General features: G+C 44.7%; 1 long non-coding RNA gene across 1 annotated transcript in view; it reads left to right on the top strand.

Annotated features, from left to right (window-relative positions):
• Window positions 1-1,626: 1,626 nt before the first annotated feature.
• The window catches only part of LOC147014301 (uncharacterized), a 74,630-nt gene continuing 58,429 nt past the window's right edge, over window positions 1,627-17,827 (top strand). The window contains exons 1-2 of the long non-coding RNA XR_015050711.1: window positions 1,627-1,912; window positions 2,535-2,586. This is a non-coding gene — a long non-coding RNA (uncharacterized LOC147014301). The remainder of the gene's footprint in view (window positions 1,913-2,534; window positions 2,587-17,827) is intronic.

Genomic DNA, 17,827 nt, shown 5'->3' with positions numbered 1-17,827 from the left:
GGCCGCATCCCATATCGAATCCCTTTAACTTTAAGTATATCAGGGAAAAGAACAGGTTAGGAGTTAGGACAAGCATGGACCCATTGAGGAATAACACTGGGAGAGTGGTTAGTGATGAAAGTGAGATGGCAAGCTTATTAACAGGTATTTTGCTTCAAGTTTTACACAAGAACAGTCAGGAGAATTTCCAACAGCTGAGAGTATCGATCAGGGGGTGAGGAAGGGCTTTTACAGAAAATCGAGGTCGGAGTGGAGGAGCCTGATAATATGCACCGAGAGTATTGAGGGAAGAGGCTGAGCAGGTAAGCGATATGTTAACTGATATTTTCAATAACTCACTGGAGTCAGGATGAGTACCAGAGGATTGGAGAGTAGCAAATGTAACCTCATGGTTTAAGAAAGGATCCAAAAAATAATTGAGACACTATAGACCTGTTAGTTTAACTTCAGGTGTGGGGAAGGTGTTGGAGACATTAATTATGGACCAGATGAGGAACCATTTAAATAATTACAAACTAATTAAAGGTAGTCAGCAAGGGTTTACCAAAGGTAGTTCCTGTTTAACAAATCTTTTCGAGTTCTATGAAGCAGTGTCTGATTGGGTGGATGAGGAAATGGCAGTGGACATAGTATATCTAGACTTTAAGAGGGCATTTGATAAAGTTCCACATCGGAGGTTGTTAGCCAAAGTGAGGACTTGTGGAGTGGCTGGTCAGGTAGCTAACTGGATTGCAAACTGGCTTTGTGGGAGGAAGCAAAAAGTGGCTGTGAGTGGGAGGATCTCTTGCTGGGAGGATGTAAGTAGGGGGTGGTGATCAAATTCAGAAAAGTATTGATACTTGCATCGATTGGGCAAAAGATTGGCAGATGTAATTTAACCTGAGCAAGTGTAAGGTGTTGGGGATGGGAAAGAACAATGAAAATAGAGATTACAGGATACAAGGGGTAATTTTGGAGGGTGTCACACAGGAGAAGGATCTGTGGGTGGTAATAGATATGGGAGGTGAGCAGGCAGCAAAATGCCAGGCAGCTATAGGTGAAGCAAATCGGGTTTTAGGATGTATTTGGAGGGGGATCAATTATAAATCAAAAGAGGTGGTGTTAACATTGTCCACGAATTTAGTGAGAGCCACATCTAGAATATTGTGTGTGCGGTTTTGGTCACCACAACTTAGGAAGGATATAGATGCCATAGAGAGGGTTCAGCACAGCTCGACTTAGCGATGAGGAGCGGCTGAAGGAGACAGGGCTTCATACACTAGAAAGGAGGTGGTTCCGAAGAGATATGATGCAGATGTTTTAGATAATGAAAGGTAAAGATAAAATAAGTGAAGATTAATTATCCAGCAGAATAGACAGTGATAGGACCAGGGGCCATCACCTGAGAGTAAAGAAGAGGAGAGTTAAGACGGTAGTCAGGTTGGGGACTTGTACTCAGAGAGTAGTTAATGTATGGAATGGTCTCCCTGGAAAGGTAGTGGCAGCAAAAACAGTATATGAGTTTAAATTAGAATTAAATGTGGACGACGGGTCACGTCGATACCACACCGACAAACCGTCATGATAAATAAGTAAATAATGATATTACAATTTATTATTTATTTGGTCAAGGTCTCCACACCATATAGAAGACCATGTCACATGACTTAGATTTCTCGGCCTAATTGGATCAAGTCATGTGACGCTTATCAGCGTGGCGCCAGACCGTTTTGGGGCTCCCCATCTGTAGGGTAACACGGTATTCAGACCCAGATCCGACAGGTGTCTTCATAACGATCGACCGTTGCGGTTGCTGTGACCTGCCGAATTTGAACCAGGCAACCGTGCCAAGTCTGACGGCTGCAACAGTATCTTGCCCCACCTTTCTTTTGGGATATAAAACAAGCAGCAATTTCACTCGACCACAGTTAATGTAAGTACTTAGTTATAGCCTTCTTCTCTAAGTTCCACAGGGCATGTCATCGATAAAATAAACTAGTAATGGGCATCCACAACCATCCTTGACCATGTTGTGGAACATCAGCCGAGGCCCTCACTTTCTTCTTTTTTCTACTGCCCTCACCTTTTCACCTTTATTCGCAGTTGAATTACATTTTTCTGCAACCACTTGAGCGATTGCTTAAATAAATCATCCATGGGAAGGCGCTCCCAATGTTGAACGTTTTGTGTCAAAGTTACATGATGATTGTATGAAAAATGGGGTGGCATTCCCAAAAATGTGTTTTCTGTTGGCATGGGTTGCAGGGTGTGTTTCATGTACAGGATCGGTAATAAACGGCCTCGACCGAATCGTTTAAAACATTGAACCTGATTAAATATCTTTGTCCAAATGTACCATTCACTTGGGCACTGCTCCCCACATATTATATTGCCTTGTCTGATGTGTCCTGACGTCTTTGTCCTTCACCTTGATGGATTGCTTTGAATCGTTAAAATTGCTCTAAAAAAAAAAAAAGAAGAAAAAAAAACACCAACCGAGTTGAATGTTCGAAATGTTGTGCATTCATGCAATTAATACTCATTTTGTTTGTCAGGATTGTGCTCTGTGGGTTACGCTACCAGTGTGACGCAAGATGAAATTTCCAGGTGAGTTTGAAGACGCGTTCTCATTCATTACCTTTCCGGAATGATGTCATGTGGGGGGGGGGGAGGGTGCTGCACTGTCTTTCAGTCGACCTATTCGGTGTTGCTGATCCCATCCGCTGCGTTGATTTACACATGCTCGACTAATGTCCTCGTAGTTCATGTGAATGTCTACTGTTGTCTTAATAGCATGTACAAGCTCCTCCTCCTTCCACGAGCCTTTGACACCATGGGAGATGACTTTTATGTCGGGGCTTCACGGGGTAAGAGTTTCCCATTTGGCTTTAAATCTGTGCAGGTCTAACTCGGGAGTATTTTCTGTAACGGTATCTTTTGTGGGAATTTCTGTGACGCGCATACGTCGCTCTGATTGAAGCTTGGTCACAAAGCAATATGAAAAGATTGATGACACTTAAATAGAGTCAGAGCTTTTGAGCTTTGCTTTCATCCTCATGATTCATACCGTACAATATAATTGTTTGTTCTTAATAGTTTTTATTTTTACATTGTCTCAGGTTCTCGGAGAACCTGCAACACAAATCACTCACTCACGTGCAGACATGTACGCAACACAACATCGGACATTGCGTGAGACAAAAACAGTGCTGAGCCTTGGAGAAGTGACATAACTTTCCGGGGAACTCTGGGTACCGTCGATCTCATCTTTATGATGTTGCTTTTCTCTCCAAAATCAAGAGGTAATTGAAGAGTAATTTCTTCCTCCCCATAGTGAAGTATTTGGTAGGACTCATCCAGGGTCGCAAATGAACCGTTCTAACCATTATGTCACCGATTCCATAATGCACGTATAAAGGAAATATCCAATCCTTTCTTACCAATGGAATTAAGGCCTGTACTCTCTTTCCATCAAAATGTTTTTGTAGTGTTTTCTCATTTTCTGAGTTTTATTCCAATGGAGATTTTAATTTCGACAGCTTTTAATCTTTCGTGTTATGGATGCCACCGTGATCCCTGACAGTGAAAAGATATAGAGGAAGGCTAAAAAAAAAAATCTTTCCATCTTTGATGTTTGTGTTGATGAGAGTGAGCTCTGGTTCTGAGGTTGGAAGGCACGTTGTGGCAGAAAGAGACTGTGTATCCCCTTGAAGACTTTACCTTTTTTTTTTGAGGTAATGCCCATGATTACACCCATTAAACATTGGATGGACCTCATCCATCGAGATTTTCCAAAAGAGAGGGATGTAGTTTAGTAAGGCTTAAATTGCTGTGATTTGCTCGCACAATCATGGTGATTACAATGTTGTACTTTTGGTCTCATAGGGGTTTATTCTCAAATGAGCAATTGATTGTTCTGTTCATTGTTATTGACATGGAAGGGCAATGTGCAAAGACATAATATTTTCAAACTATTCTCTGTCTGCACAGAGGCTAACGTGGACATCGTCAACAATGGTAGCATTAAACCACTTAAATTGTATGAGGTTATTGGCATGTGGGGTGAGGGTTTGACGAGGGTAGGGGGTTAATAAGGACATGGCTTGGAAGGGAAAAACACCCATCCTGCTTTGGACCATCCAACACCAGTTCCTCGATGGTTTAGTAATTTCCAGGTGGGCCAGCTGTTCTTCCCACCTGGTGGCAGATGTTCGGGTTTGAGATGCACCTGGAGGGCTTCCTCAGGAGTGTCGTGCAATTTCAGGCACCCTTTTGGTTGCGAGCACCCTGTAATGCATCAGCAGCTATCATTCAGTGCAGAGTATAGTTTCTTAACATGAGAGATCTTTCCCACATTGCACAGGCATATTCAACTCTGCTGTAGCATAGGGCCAGTGCTGTGGCTTGAAGGGTGGAGGAATGGCTGCCCCATTTCAATTTAATAAGCTTTCTGAGAGCTTTCTAAAATTGTGTGTTCACGTTAGCCTTTATCTTCTCCACATGCTCCTTATAAGACAAGATGCGGTCCAGTGTCACTGCCATGTAAACTGGGTTGCAGCATTGCGAAGTGGCACCCCATCTCAGGTGATGGTCAATTTCCTGTTGGCGTTGTGATTCCGTGATGAAGGCGGACTTGTGTCTTGGTCAGGTTAGCACAAAGCTCATTTACCTTGTAGTATGACAGTTTATATACAGCAACTGTGAGGTGACCCTCAATTTCCTCTTAGTCATTGGCTTGGGCAGCTTCTGCAAGGTCATCTGCATACAAAATGCTTCTAGTCCCAGGGGATATCGTGCCAGTTGTTGGTGTAGATATTGAAGAGCTGAGGAGCTAGTGCGGAGCACTGTGGCAGGCCAACCCTCTGTCTGCACAATCGGCTCTTTCTTCCATCTAGTTTCATATGTAATCTCCTGTTCCCTCGAAGTTATTCCAAAATCCTTATCAGGTGATAGTTCTTCAGCATCTGGTAGACCTTAGCCAATAGCCGTCGGTGGTAAATACAAGATGCTGCTGCTGGATCAGCAAATACAACTTCAGTTGCAAAACATCTGTGAAACCATCATCCGTGTGTTGGGTGAGGTTCAGGACAGGACATGACTTGCCTTGCCAGAAACCAGCTTCTTCTGGAATGAGATGTTCTTCCATTGGAGGTGTCAACCAGATATGGATAAAACGCTCATAGAGCTTATAGAGGTGGCACAGTGGTGATATTGCTCTGTAGTTCTTTGAGTGTGTAGGCTCCTTTCCTGGTTTCAGGAGTACCACAACACACACTTCACATCATATCCTTGGAATCTTGAGGGAATACGAACAGTTATTGATGAGGTGCAGCAGCCATTAAAAGGTGTGGGGGCCAAAGTGTTTGTTCTGCTCAGTACAAATGTCATCTAAGTCAGTTCCATTCCCAATCTTCAGGGTGCCAATTGCTTTTGTTAGTTCAGCTGGTGAAAGTTTGCTCACAAAATGATGACTGTGTCTTTGTCCCTGTTCAATCACACTTTTTTTTTTTCTTCGTGAACATGATTGAGGCTCATGGAAGAGCCAGAACAGAATGGAAGGGAACAAAATGGAGAGGAGGAAACACCAACAGCAGAGTAGAAGTGTGGGTGAGATCAAGGGGAGGGGGAGAAGAACGCATTCTCAGCGATGATCTTTCTTGGGAAAACCACATCTCAAAGTTGGCCTCCAAAGTCAGTTGCTGACTAGGCATCCTCTGTTGTACAAAGTTCTTATTTGGCAAACTTGAACTCCTATCCACATGCAAGACCTTCATCCGCATCTTGATGGAGTACTGCTCTCCCCTCTGGGCTGGCCCCCCTGCCTTACATCTTGCTCAGCTTGATGCAGTGAAAACCAAGGCTTTCAAGATCATTGGAATGTCCCACAGTGAAGCTGACTATAAAGGCCTATCGCGTTGCCACCACAGACAGGTCAGTGGTCTCTATCTTCTATCGCTTCCTTTCTGGTCTTGCACCATCTGCCTTTTCCATACTTTGGCCTTCCCAGGTTTCTGAAGGGTGCACACGGTTTACCAGCAACCCCTTCTGGTGAAACTCCCAAAATCCAGAATCGCCGTCACCTACTCTCATTTGTTCTTCATTTTTCCTGCCTGTGGAACAAACTCCCACATTCTCTTCAATATCATTCTTCTCTCCAGGTCTTCAAGACAGCTGTTTTCCACTACATTGCATCATCCCCCATCCAAAACAATGATCTTTTCTACCCCAGTCAACCCCCCCTCCCCCCCCCAAAGTAGCTGAGCATTTGCTTCTGCAGCTTTCTTATCCACAACTCATCCTTACCTGCATCCCTTGCTGTCCGTCTCCATCTGTTTTGTCCCTCGACACTGCTGACGGCATTTCCCCCCTTCTCTTTCTGCTGTTACTTTTGTTATGATCCATTCTGTATTCTCGCTCTTCCATGAACCTTGACTCTGTATACAAAAAAAATCTGCATACAAGCTGAAACACAGAAAGAAGAGGAAGGAGAAAGTGGGGATGAAACAGAAAAGGAGCAAACCAACGGACAACTAACAAATGAAAAAAGGTGAGGGAAGGGGAAAAAAATCACAACAACCTGGAAAAGGGGATTGCTTGGTTATTTTTGGGTTGAAGAGATCATGAATATGGATGGGGAAGAATGGCAGGGCTTCACTTTAGGCTATCCTGCCATTCTCGAGGAGCTGGTGGACACTTGATCTGCAGTAATGTTGTGACGTGGCTTGGCTTTGTGTGGGTCATCACTCAGCTTTCTTACTGTTGTGGGTCATGTCCACGTTTTTTCTTAACAATTTTTTTCCATTACACCGACACTTTAGAGGTCAGCTCTTCACAGCCTAGGATGGCTTCCTCGGCAAATGGATCTTCCCCAAACGTCATCTTGTGTTCTTCACACTGCTGAGTTAGCTCAGGACTGATACCTGGAATATAAAATTATCTGCAGCCATGTGGGATGTGCTTGTGTTTACAAACAGGTCGTAGTTTTCAGGGATTTATTCAACTCCACTTCCAAATCTAAATCATCCTTGAATACCCTTACCTGCACTTTGCTGTCTTGAAGTTGCATCTGTGGCATAAGAGGACTCTCTGGGGTATAATTACAAATTTAATTTATATCGCTCTGAGGCAATGTCAGTGAGGGATAGGTCCATCACACCTTTGCTGCACAGGTGAGCTATATTGTTGCTTACAAAAGCAAGGTCAGGATTGTAGCCTTGTCTCCAGCAGCTGCTGTTGAATGAGCTTGGGAGTTTGGGGTCATGGATGTGTTCTTGCAGGTGTATGTCTGCCCACTGTTCTGCTTTCTCCCATCTCATGAGATGGTGTTGTAGCCCTATCTAACATGATGACTTCACATCCCCCCTGATCACCCTGCTTTTATCATGGTCAAGATCGGATTGATCAGCGAAGGAGAACTCTTGTTGAGAAGGCTTATACCCTGAAGAGATGGATACGTCTCAAAGATCTATATGGTCAGGATCTCGATGTTATTGTTGTTGTTGTCAGTCAGGCAGCAGGTGTTTATGATGATGTCAGGCTTCATAAAGATGCCACTTCCATACTGATACTGTGGGCGTTTGATGACAAGCTTCATCCCAGAGATGCGAGGACGGAAGTTGCCGAGGACGGAACTTCATCCCAGAGATGCGAGGACGGAAAATGCGAGGATACGAGGACGGAACCCCCTTTGTGTTTCTCACAGGCACAGCACGTGGCAGCCATAGATTTTGCGGTTGTTGGCAAGGAGATCTTATTTCACCCCAGAAAACCCTTTAACATTGGCAGACATGATGTTCAGCTCTAACCGTGACAAGGGCCGCGTAGGTTCTCAGCATATCACAGTGTGGATACATTTCACTGATGTCTGGATTGGTCGTTGTTCATGATAGTTGTGAAAACATTGGTCATAACAATCATGGTGATTGGTGTTTAGAAGGATTCATAGATGAAACATCTGACAGACAGCGACGAGAATGCTTCTGCTGCTTGTCCCACACACCCTTGCTTATCAGTACATTTTCAAGTACAATGGTCATTTTAATTCATTTATCTTATTGAGATCCTGACATTGTTTAATACGGAGTACTTTTATTCCAGGATTATAAAGATTTGTTGTGCTGATATGTATGTAAAAGTAATTAGTGTGAGCTTGCTGAAAATGTTGTGTTTATCTCCTTCAGGCCTAAGTCACATTTGCCACGGCGGCCGTGGGGTCTCCAAAATCTACGGCCATGAGCAATTATATGGCGGCCGCAGTATTTCCACGGTCACACAATGTAGCAGTCACATATGTTTTTATTTTTCGGGTAGCCGCACGGCGTATTTAGAAATTGTGGAGACCGAAAACGTGGGGTTGCTGTACGGTCTTTGATTTGATGTCGCACGGTGACCTTAAGGGAGCCCTGCGGCGGCCATAGAATTTTCAAGGCAGACGCAAGGTAGCCTCAAGGTGCCCACAAGGCGACCGCAGGGGGGCCCTAAGGCAAGCGTGCGGCCGATGGACGGTAACGAGTGGGTTCATTTTATTTATTTTTTTAACAGCGTCTCGCGTAGCAAACGCTGCTCATAGAGAGCTTGGCGTTGTTCTTCTTCTTGTTGTTCTTGTTGTTGTTGTTGTTGTTCTTCTTCTTCTTCTTCTTCTTCTTCTTCTTCTTCTTCTTCTTCTTCTTCTTGTTGTTCTTGTTGTTGTTGTTGTTGTTCTTCTTCTTCTTCTTCTTCTTCTTCTTCTTGTGAAGACAAAACCTTAATCTTTAGGACTCAGCTCTTGTATATACAAGATCCGGATCTCCTTAAATACTGAGCACATGTACACATCCTCACATAGACGGTGCCTTTTGAGAGCGTCTATCATGAACTTTTAAATATATTCGGACATTTGCTTTAAAGTTTCGAAAAGTTCACGTTACTATTTAAAGATTATTCCATTTATCATATTGTAATTTCGTAAATACATTATTTATTTCGTAAATACACGATATATCGTAAATACGTAAATACATTACGACGCGTTTCGCTATTGGCTTAATCAAGGCATGTGACGAAATATCGGAAGTTGTTGTCGTTGTTTTTTTGTTTTTTTTTCAGCCGACAAAATCTTCAGGACGCTGCTCGTGGACACATTTGTCCTTGTTTTTTTTTGGCTTGTCGAATTGCTACTGTGAACGTAGAAACGAAAAAAGTTTTAACTCCGCGTTATAATTCCACGGCGACCCCTACGGCCTGTAAAAGATGGCCAAACGGCGTAGGGCCACCCTGAGGCCACCGCAGAAACTCTGCGGCCGCCACACGTTTCTGTCTATTCAGAGGGCGTACGGCCGCCGTATCTTCACCGTAGAGCAAATGTGACTTAGGCCTTACTGATGTTCTACAAAGCTAAGAATTCCGCACCGGATCTGTCCTGTTTCTTCTGTTCTCGTTTCACCCCTGTGTTGTTAATCTAGTTTTTGAACCCATTCCCGTGTTTTAACTATTTTGTGTGTTTTGTGAAATCTGACTTTATTTGTCTGGTGGCCTCAGCGTGGCCTCATTACCATCAAGACCTCAGAGGCCAAGGCCTCAGCATAGTGTGCCTAAATGTTTCATGATCCAAACTTTCCGTCATGAATTCCACACGTTTTCTTCTTCCTCATCCCAATCTCTTCTGCTTCATCTTCACACAATGTATTTTCCAGAGCTGTCGATCATGCAAACACTCGGTCCATCGACCATCCCTCCGAACTTCTAGCATGACCTTTCTCCATGCTTTCAATAGCCCTTCATTTCACCCGAGCCATGAAATCTGTGTTTGTTTGTCAGAATTGGGGATCATCACAAGTCCAGTCTGCAGAGAATACCAGCACACAATTATTAACACTTCCCATTCTTTACCCACATATGTCACACAACCCCAGCTGCACATCCCCTTCACTTCTCCTGTCACCTATCCCCTTCCCCCTCACCCAATGGGCATCCTGCTCCCCTTCTCCCAAACCCCCTCCACCCTGCCTACCCCACTGCACGTCCCACTCCTTCTCCACTGCCACTTGTTTTGCTCCCCCTCCTGGCACCGCTTGTTTTGCTCCCCGGTCCCCCAGATGCATGTCCCACTCCATCTTTCCATATCGTGCATCCTGCTCCCCATGGCGTGCATCCTGCTCCCTATGGCATGCATCCCCCTCCCATGCCATGCATCCCGCTTCACCTCCTTTTGCCACATGTCCCGCTCCCCTCCCCTCTGTCCCAAGTCCCACTCCCCTCCCCTAGTTGCATATCCTAATTTCCCCTTCCCCTCCTGCCCTTCCCATTCCTGCCTCTGCCACCCTTCCCGCTTCCACCTCCTCCCACCACACATTCTGCTCTCCCTGCCCCCACCATGTATGGCCATTCCTAAACCTTATGCTTAATCCCACACTTCATCTGCTCATCTCCCACCCCCCCCCCCTTAACAGTGTGGTCCACCAATATTGGAATAGCAAGAAAAGCTGGGGAACAGGCAGGCAGAAATGACGTAATGGGTACAGACAGGTTGAAGTGACGCCTGGATGTAGACAGGCAGAGATGATTCGTGGGTTGGGGCAAGCAGAGGTAGGTAAGCGGTAGTGAGCAGGAAACGAGTGAATGTTCTCAAACAGACATCTGGCTCAAGATCTCTCCAAAGGGCAGTCACACTGATTGACCCAACAAGCTTGGTTAGCCTGTTCGTGTTCCCCTCTGAACCGATAACTCATGAAGCAGCGAACCCAGATTCAAATCCTATATACCTCCCATGCCTATACATTGTTTACCGATGTCCTTTTAATTAACGTAAAAGTACCTTAGGCCACTGTTCCTCCATCTGTACGTAAAAGTCCTCCATCAACCTTAGGCCACTGTTCAAAAAGAAAAGTTAAAAAGCTTCGTGGAAAAAAAAAACCAGACAAATTAATGGAGTCAGAAACTCAAATCCCAACCAGGTAGATCAATTGTGAGGACACTACCTCCGAGCTGCGAGCTGTCTTGCCTTCATCAGCGACATTTTGCTTTTTTCACATTCTGGTTGAATGAATGAAAAAAATAAAGCAGTTTTTTTTTAATTAAAATATGATTATTTTGATTAAAAAATAATTATTTATCTCTTGCTACAATTTTTTTCAGTGTAATCTATCAACAGGCTCTTTTGCCATTTGGTTTAATAATTACAAGCAACGTTCTCTTGTACTCTACACATGACATGAAATTAATTTCTCTGGCATCTGATTAAAAATGGCACATTCGAAACATTCTGAGGAACACAGTGATGATAGATTAGGAAATGAAAAAGAGGAAAAGGTGCGCGTATTGCCCCCTGGCGGGAGATACCGAGTGGGATTTGTCATCGAAGATCTATAGTCCTGTTTATGGGAACATCAAGTTGAGGTACAGACTTGGAAACGACCGACATGTGGGGTCAGAGTTCAAGTTCTGATGCTGTACCATGCATGGCTGGTACACATGGTGTATTTCAAGGATACTTGGGAGACGTAGACGCAAATTTGGTTTTTGATATTAATTATTTAATGTTACCTTGTCACCGGTGTAAAAAAAAACAAAACAAAATGAAGTAATGTAATTGGATTGAAGAAGTGGTGTGAGAGAGTAAAAAAAAATGATTGGGCAAAGACAAGACATAGGGAAATGAGAAAGACAGGCAGATTTAAGAAGCAGACAGAGGGCTATAAACCGTTTCGCGCTTCGATGCTTTGCGCAGAGCCAGCGGATCCTTCGCAATCCGTGACCAAAGTGCTGAGTTAGCATTTTGGGCAGCAAGCCGAGAACCGCGCTGAACCCCAGCCCCATTGTACGTAGAATGGTACCAAACAATTGGAACTTCACCTTGTACATTACACAATGAAGGTCGACGGTGACGACCCCTTAATTGGCCCATTTGTTTGCAGTAGCATTCGCTGATACGATGCTGGTATAAAGGGAAGTCGTGAAAGTTTGTTTTTTGATGTTCACTCTGTGGACATGCTGAATGCTGCAAATGATTAATTATATAAATTACGAATGCAAAAATGTATGGTTGTGGAACCGCACTCCCTCCCTCGCCTGTATTCCTCGCACATGCTCCTTCGTTCTCAAAACTTTTATACCGATGTATCTTCCCAACATTTATTTCCATTGTTAATCCTTCTTTCCTTCGAATTGGGCTTGCACAACTGGATTCTCAAAGACCTACAAAATAAGTAACGATAATAAAATAGACTTGACGCAACAACATATAAATTACTCCAAATCGAGAAGACTATTGGTTCCAGATGAACACCATAAATTACCATTCATTAACTAGATCGCCTGGTGTTGGCTTAATGGCGAGAATGGTCGGCTTGGGATCTAAGGGTCCTGAGTTCAAATCCCACTCAGCTGTTGAATTAATACCAGGTGGGGTTTACTCTGTCTGTCATCCTTCCGAGTTTGGCAAAATGAGTGCCAGCTTGCTGGTATCCTGTGTCGGAGTGACAACCAATCCAGGATTGTGCCCGATAGCCAAGAAGACTGCTTAGGCAGCACCAACGCTCTGCAAGGAGTATGGTCCCAATAGATGGATGGATTTTGGGTCTTGTCATATTATATATGTATATATATATATATATATATATATATATATATATATATATATATATATATATATATATATATATATATCCCAAGCCCATCACTTTCTGTACCCACCTTACCCAGTCGCACCCAGTTGTTCCTGGACTCTGTGTCCTTTTCTCTCAACAAGGTGCAGAGCTTGCTGCCAAACCTCGACTCTAATTCTGCAACCGGTCCAGACGGCATCAGCCCACGTGTCCTAAAACCTGCTTTGCTGCTCTTGCTCACCCTCTTTCTGGTCTATTCACCCTCTCATTTGCTCAAGGTCAACTGCCATCTGCTTGGAAATCAGCAAACATTATCGCTCTACATAAAAAAGGTGCAAAAACAGATCCCTGCAACAACAGACCAATCAGCCTACTCCCAATCATCAGCAAGGTTTTGGAATCCCTCATCGCTTCAGACATTAAATCCTTCCTCTTCTCCAATGGCCTGATTTCTGATCATCAATTTGGATTCAGAACAAGTCACTCTACCCTGGACAATGGACATGCTGCTCCTGCTCTCCCAACAATGGATGGAGATCCTCAATGCCAGACATGAGATCAGAGCCATATCCTGAGACATATCACGTACCTTCGATACAGTCTGGCATCCCGCACTGCTCACCAAACTCTCTTCCCATGGTATCCAAGGCCATCTCCACTCATGCCTCACAGACTTTCTCTCCTGTCACTGTCAACATGTGGCCCTTAATGGAATTCTCTCATCCCCTATTCATGTCCAGGCTGGAGTTCCTCAAGGCAGTGCTCTAGGCCCTGTGCTTCTTCTGTTTTTCATCAATTATCTCGATGACTACGGAAAATCCTCTTTATCTCTTTGCTGATGACTCCACCCTCTGCTGTGACATCCATTACCCTTCAGACAGACAGGCTGCAACCTCTTTCCATTCTTCAGAATTTGACAAAATTACAAGTTCTTCAAACACTTAGAATATGTCTTCTTTACTTGACTTGGAAGATGACATTTTATGTCTTTTTTACTTGTTATTATTAGCCCCCATTGGACTTAGAAACGGGGGCTTATGGATTTGGTCTCGATTTTCATGTGCGTGCATGCTTGCATGCATCCACAGCCATATCTCGGACATGAAGGGACTGATTTCATTCGTACTTTGCACAAAGACAACACATGATGGTATACATGAGCACGTCACCTTTTTTTTTTTTTTGAGATCAGATCCAAATGGCCGACTGGTGGCCATCTTAGTTTTTAAAAACCCGATGTTGAACACGTCCTGAACCATTTCTCGGACAATCATTCACTAATGTGGTTCAAAGTTGGCTCACATAATGAATGATGACTTACAAATGTATGTCTTTTTATTTCTTCCAAGGTCAGGTCCAAGATGGCCGACTGGTGTTCATTTTGTTACTTAAATGTGTCCCTAACCATTTCTCATGCATGTATGGTCTGATTTTGTTCAAACTTGGCAAACGCACAGTACATGATAGTGTACATGTACCCCTAACTTTATTTTGCGATCTTATCAAAGATGGCCGACTTGTAGACTGGTGGCCATCTTAGTTGTACATAAATATGGGCTGTCCTTTTAACTCAGCAGAGCAAAATTACTAAAACAATGGGGGCTATGATATTTTGTCTTTTTTACTTGTTGATATCGATTTGTAATTCTAAAAAATAAACTGAAGTGTGTTTGGTTTTCCTTTTTCAAATCAAGTTCTTTTGGATATATATTGTTCTGGGCCGGGGGTCGGGTGAGAAGACCACGAGGGGGGGGGAGCTATCTCAGCTCCCACCAGACTGCCCGGAATTGTATGTTGTCGCACACGGATAGTTCGGTGACGCTGCGGGTCGCTTAAACGACCGTGGACGCCAATAACTCAACCCTGTGACTTGAGGTCCTCCGTCCTCTGTCGAGTTAATCCGGTTACCTAAAAATAAGTACGTGATTTAATTACCGGGGAACACGCCCTCGGTACGACTTATCCGAACCGGATCACTCTACTGGACCGGATCGGATGCAGCTGAGCGACACTGCCAAGAACGTACCGGCTAAAAGGAATGGATTGTTGGGAATAAAGTCCCGGCTAAGCTAGGATTCGGACCATGCTGGATCAATGGAGGAAAAGACAAAAACGAGCAGGGAACATTTCTAATAATAATTTATTAACAATGGGAGAGGAAAGGTATGTGGTACGATTAAGATTTATTGGGGTGTGTTGTGCAGAGATAGGGGAGAGTGGTGTGGTGCAGCAAATAACAAGCAACTTATAAAAGCGGACACAGAGCAGACTTAACCCGAAAATAATAATAACGATCTTCTGCAGACTTACTTACATAGACAGATGCCAGGACACACGCACACACACACACACAGAAACCCCGATGAAGAGGGATTGTGGAAAGACAGGAGAGGAGTTGAGGCTACGGTCTCTCGGTAACTTTGTATAACTGATACTCGGTACCCGAACGTGCCACCAATACGTTTGGGGGGATGGTCCGTGGCGCAGTGAACCCCGGACACAGGCGCGTGGGAAGGGGGGTGCTGAGGGCGCTGCAGCACCCCCTAGCTGCGGGCAGGCGGAGCACAGCACCTCCTGCCTGCAAAAAAAAATTATATTAAAACGATATAATGAATAATTTTGCTTTGGGGAAGAAAATATAAGTTTAAAAAATGTGTTAGTTTTTAGTGATCACAAACATGGAGATCTTGCTACGGGGTTGGTGTTCACGATGACTCTAATACCATCGCTAAAACACGCATGCGTGAACATCGCAGTGTGGACGGTTCTGGGGGGGAGAGAGAGAGACAGAGACAGAGGCAGAGACAGAGACAGACACACGAAGGACAACATGGTGCAAAAACGCATTTCAGATTTTTTCAATAGGCCTACAAAAAATGCTAAAACATCCAGGACCGAGTTAGAAGGTGCTGATGCTGCTGATGCAGCACCTTCTTCTTCTTCTTTGCCCACCATCACCGATGACGACCACCAGGCTGTTAGCACGTGCACCACTGCAGACAGTGTAGGAGCTAGCGAGTCAGCGGCTAACACACCCGAGATAGCCAACACACAGGAGGAACCGCAGCCGCGTGTTCCACCTAACGTACTTCGATTTGACAAGCCGTGTCGACCAGACATACGTTTTCCTGGGAGGAAAATTGGAACAGAGACCTTCGAGCGGTCGTTTCAGAAAAGCTGGTTTACCAAGTGGAAATGGTTGCACTATGTCACGGAAAGAGACACCGCTCTTTGCTTCTCCTGCTGCAAAGCCATAGAGAAGTGATTAAGACATCACGATAGAAAGACAAGTTCATTCACAGTAGGAGGCTTTTGTACCTTCCGTAATGCAACTACAGAGTTTAGCCAGCACGAGTTGTCTGACGTACATTCAGAATCGGTGAGAATGCTTACTTCGCTCAACAACGCTCCCATTAATGCTCTACTGTCGGACATTGTTAAGAAAGAGCAAAAAACCGCCAGAACAGTCTTGGAACTGATATCCAGATCGATAAGATTCCTCGGCAGTGAAGGGCTTCCGTTAAGAGGCCATAACAGTCGAGATGGAGTGCTTTGGAAACTTATGATGGAGCGGACATATGCATTGCCAAATGCATGCGAGTGGCTCCAGCGAAGAGACAACTGGATGTCTGACACGATTCAAAACGAAACACTCGAAATATTCGCTCATGCTGCTCAAAGAGAAATCGTGTCCGAAGCGAGAGAGCATTATTTCTATGGTCTAACTGCAAATGGGACAACCGATGTAAGTACATCAGAGCAATTTTCTCTCCGTCTCCAATATGTGGATTCAAAACTCGAGGCAGTGAATGTTTTCCTCGGGTTTTACAGTGCGCCTGACTCATCTGGAGAAACACTTTTCTCCTGCATTAAAGATGTTTTTGTGCGCTTGAATTTGCCACTGGGGGAGCATCGAAAGGGATTTTGCTTCGATGGCGCTGCTAATATGTCAGGCCGCATCTCAGGCGTGCAAGCAAAACTGAAAGAACAGTGTCCAAATACACTCTACGTGCACTGCAGTAATCATTCACGAGATTTGGTATTACAAGAAGTAGGCGAGGGAAGTTCGTCTTGTTGCAGACACGTTAAACTTTGTATGGGGTGCCTCAGTGGTGATAGGGGAGTCGTCAAAGCGTAAGACGCTGTTCCAGTCTATGTTTAGTGATGATGAGGTGGTCTGCAACTTGTCATTATGCCCGACTCGATGGGTCGTACGCACAATGGCCATTTCACGGGTTTGCTCCTCATATACAGCCCTTTTGGAGACACTGAAGATGCCAGAGCAAGACAAGACAGTCAGGGGAGATACTTGGGCAAAAATATCTGGGCTATACCAACAAGCCACAAAAGCCAGAACATACTTTGGCCTTTTGAGCTGTGAGGCTCTTTTTGGACCGTGCGAGGCCGTAGTCAGAACTCTCCAAAGTGAGAAGGCAAGCGCAAGGGGGGCACTGGAGCATGTGAGTGCGCTGCGAGAGCACATGCATGCACTGAGAGAAGATGGATTTGTCCATGAGATGACTTGCAAAGTGACCGCTTGTGCAGAAAGAAACAATCTTCAAATGCCCCTTCCTCCATGAACAAACAGAACCCCTGCCCGTTAAAGGGATACAGAGGAGACCGAGGCCATCGTGACTGATGTAGGAGAGCAGCAGTGGCGCAGTGTGTTCTATGAAGCCTTGGATCTTGTGAAAACAGAGCTGGATCGCCGATTCGACCAAGAAGGACTGCAAGTTTCTTCCCTGGGAGAGCAAACTGTTATCGATGCCGCAAATGGAGATTACTCAGGGTTGAATGAGATCACTGCTTCACAGCTCCCCCGCCTCCCCGATCAGATCGACAAATCTCGTCTACATATGCAGCTCACATTGCTGGGTGACCTCACCAAGACGAAAGGACTCAAGTCAGCTCAAGATGTTGCTGGATTTGTCACAGCATTGCACCCTCAAATGAGAGTTACTGAAAGAGTTGGAAAAGTTTATTGAACTTTGCCTGTGTCTTCCAGTCTCCGCCACTTCCTCTGAGCGGTCGTTCTCCACCCTTCGCCGCCTCAAAACGTGGCTATGGAACAATATGACCCAGAGATGACTGAGCCTGGTTTTGGCTCAGTGGTTAAGGTGGTGACTCAGTGGTTAAGGTGGTGGCTTGGGATCCTAGGATCCTCAGTTCAAGCCCCGTCGGCCGCTGAATGAATACACCAGGGGGTTGAGTCAGCCCGTCATCCTTCTGAGGTCGGCAAAATAAGTACCAGTTCCAGTGTGTGTACT

Source organism: Eptatretus burgeri, chromosome 13 (assembly GCF_056783735.1).
Source record: "Eptatretus burgeri isolate ZD-2024b chromosome 13, Ebu_testis_v1, whole genome shotgun sequence".
In the NCBI taxonomy this organism is placed as follows: Eukaryota; Metazoa; Chordata; class Myxini; order Myxiniformes; family Myxinidae; genus Eptatretus; species Eptatretus burgeri.
Note: the sequence above shows the minus strand (reverse complement) of the source record. Positions and strands in the feature narration are given on the sequence as shown.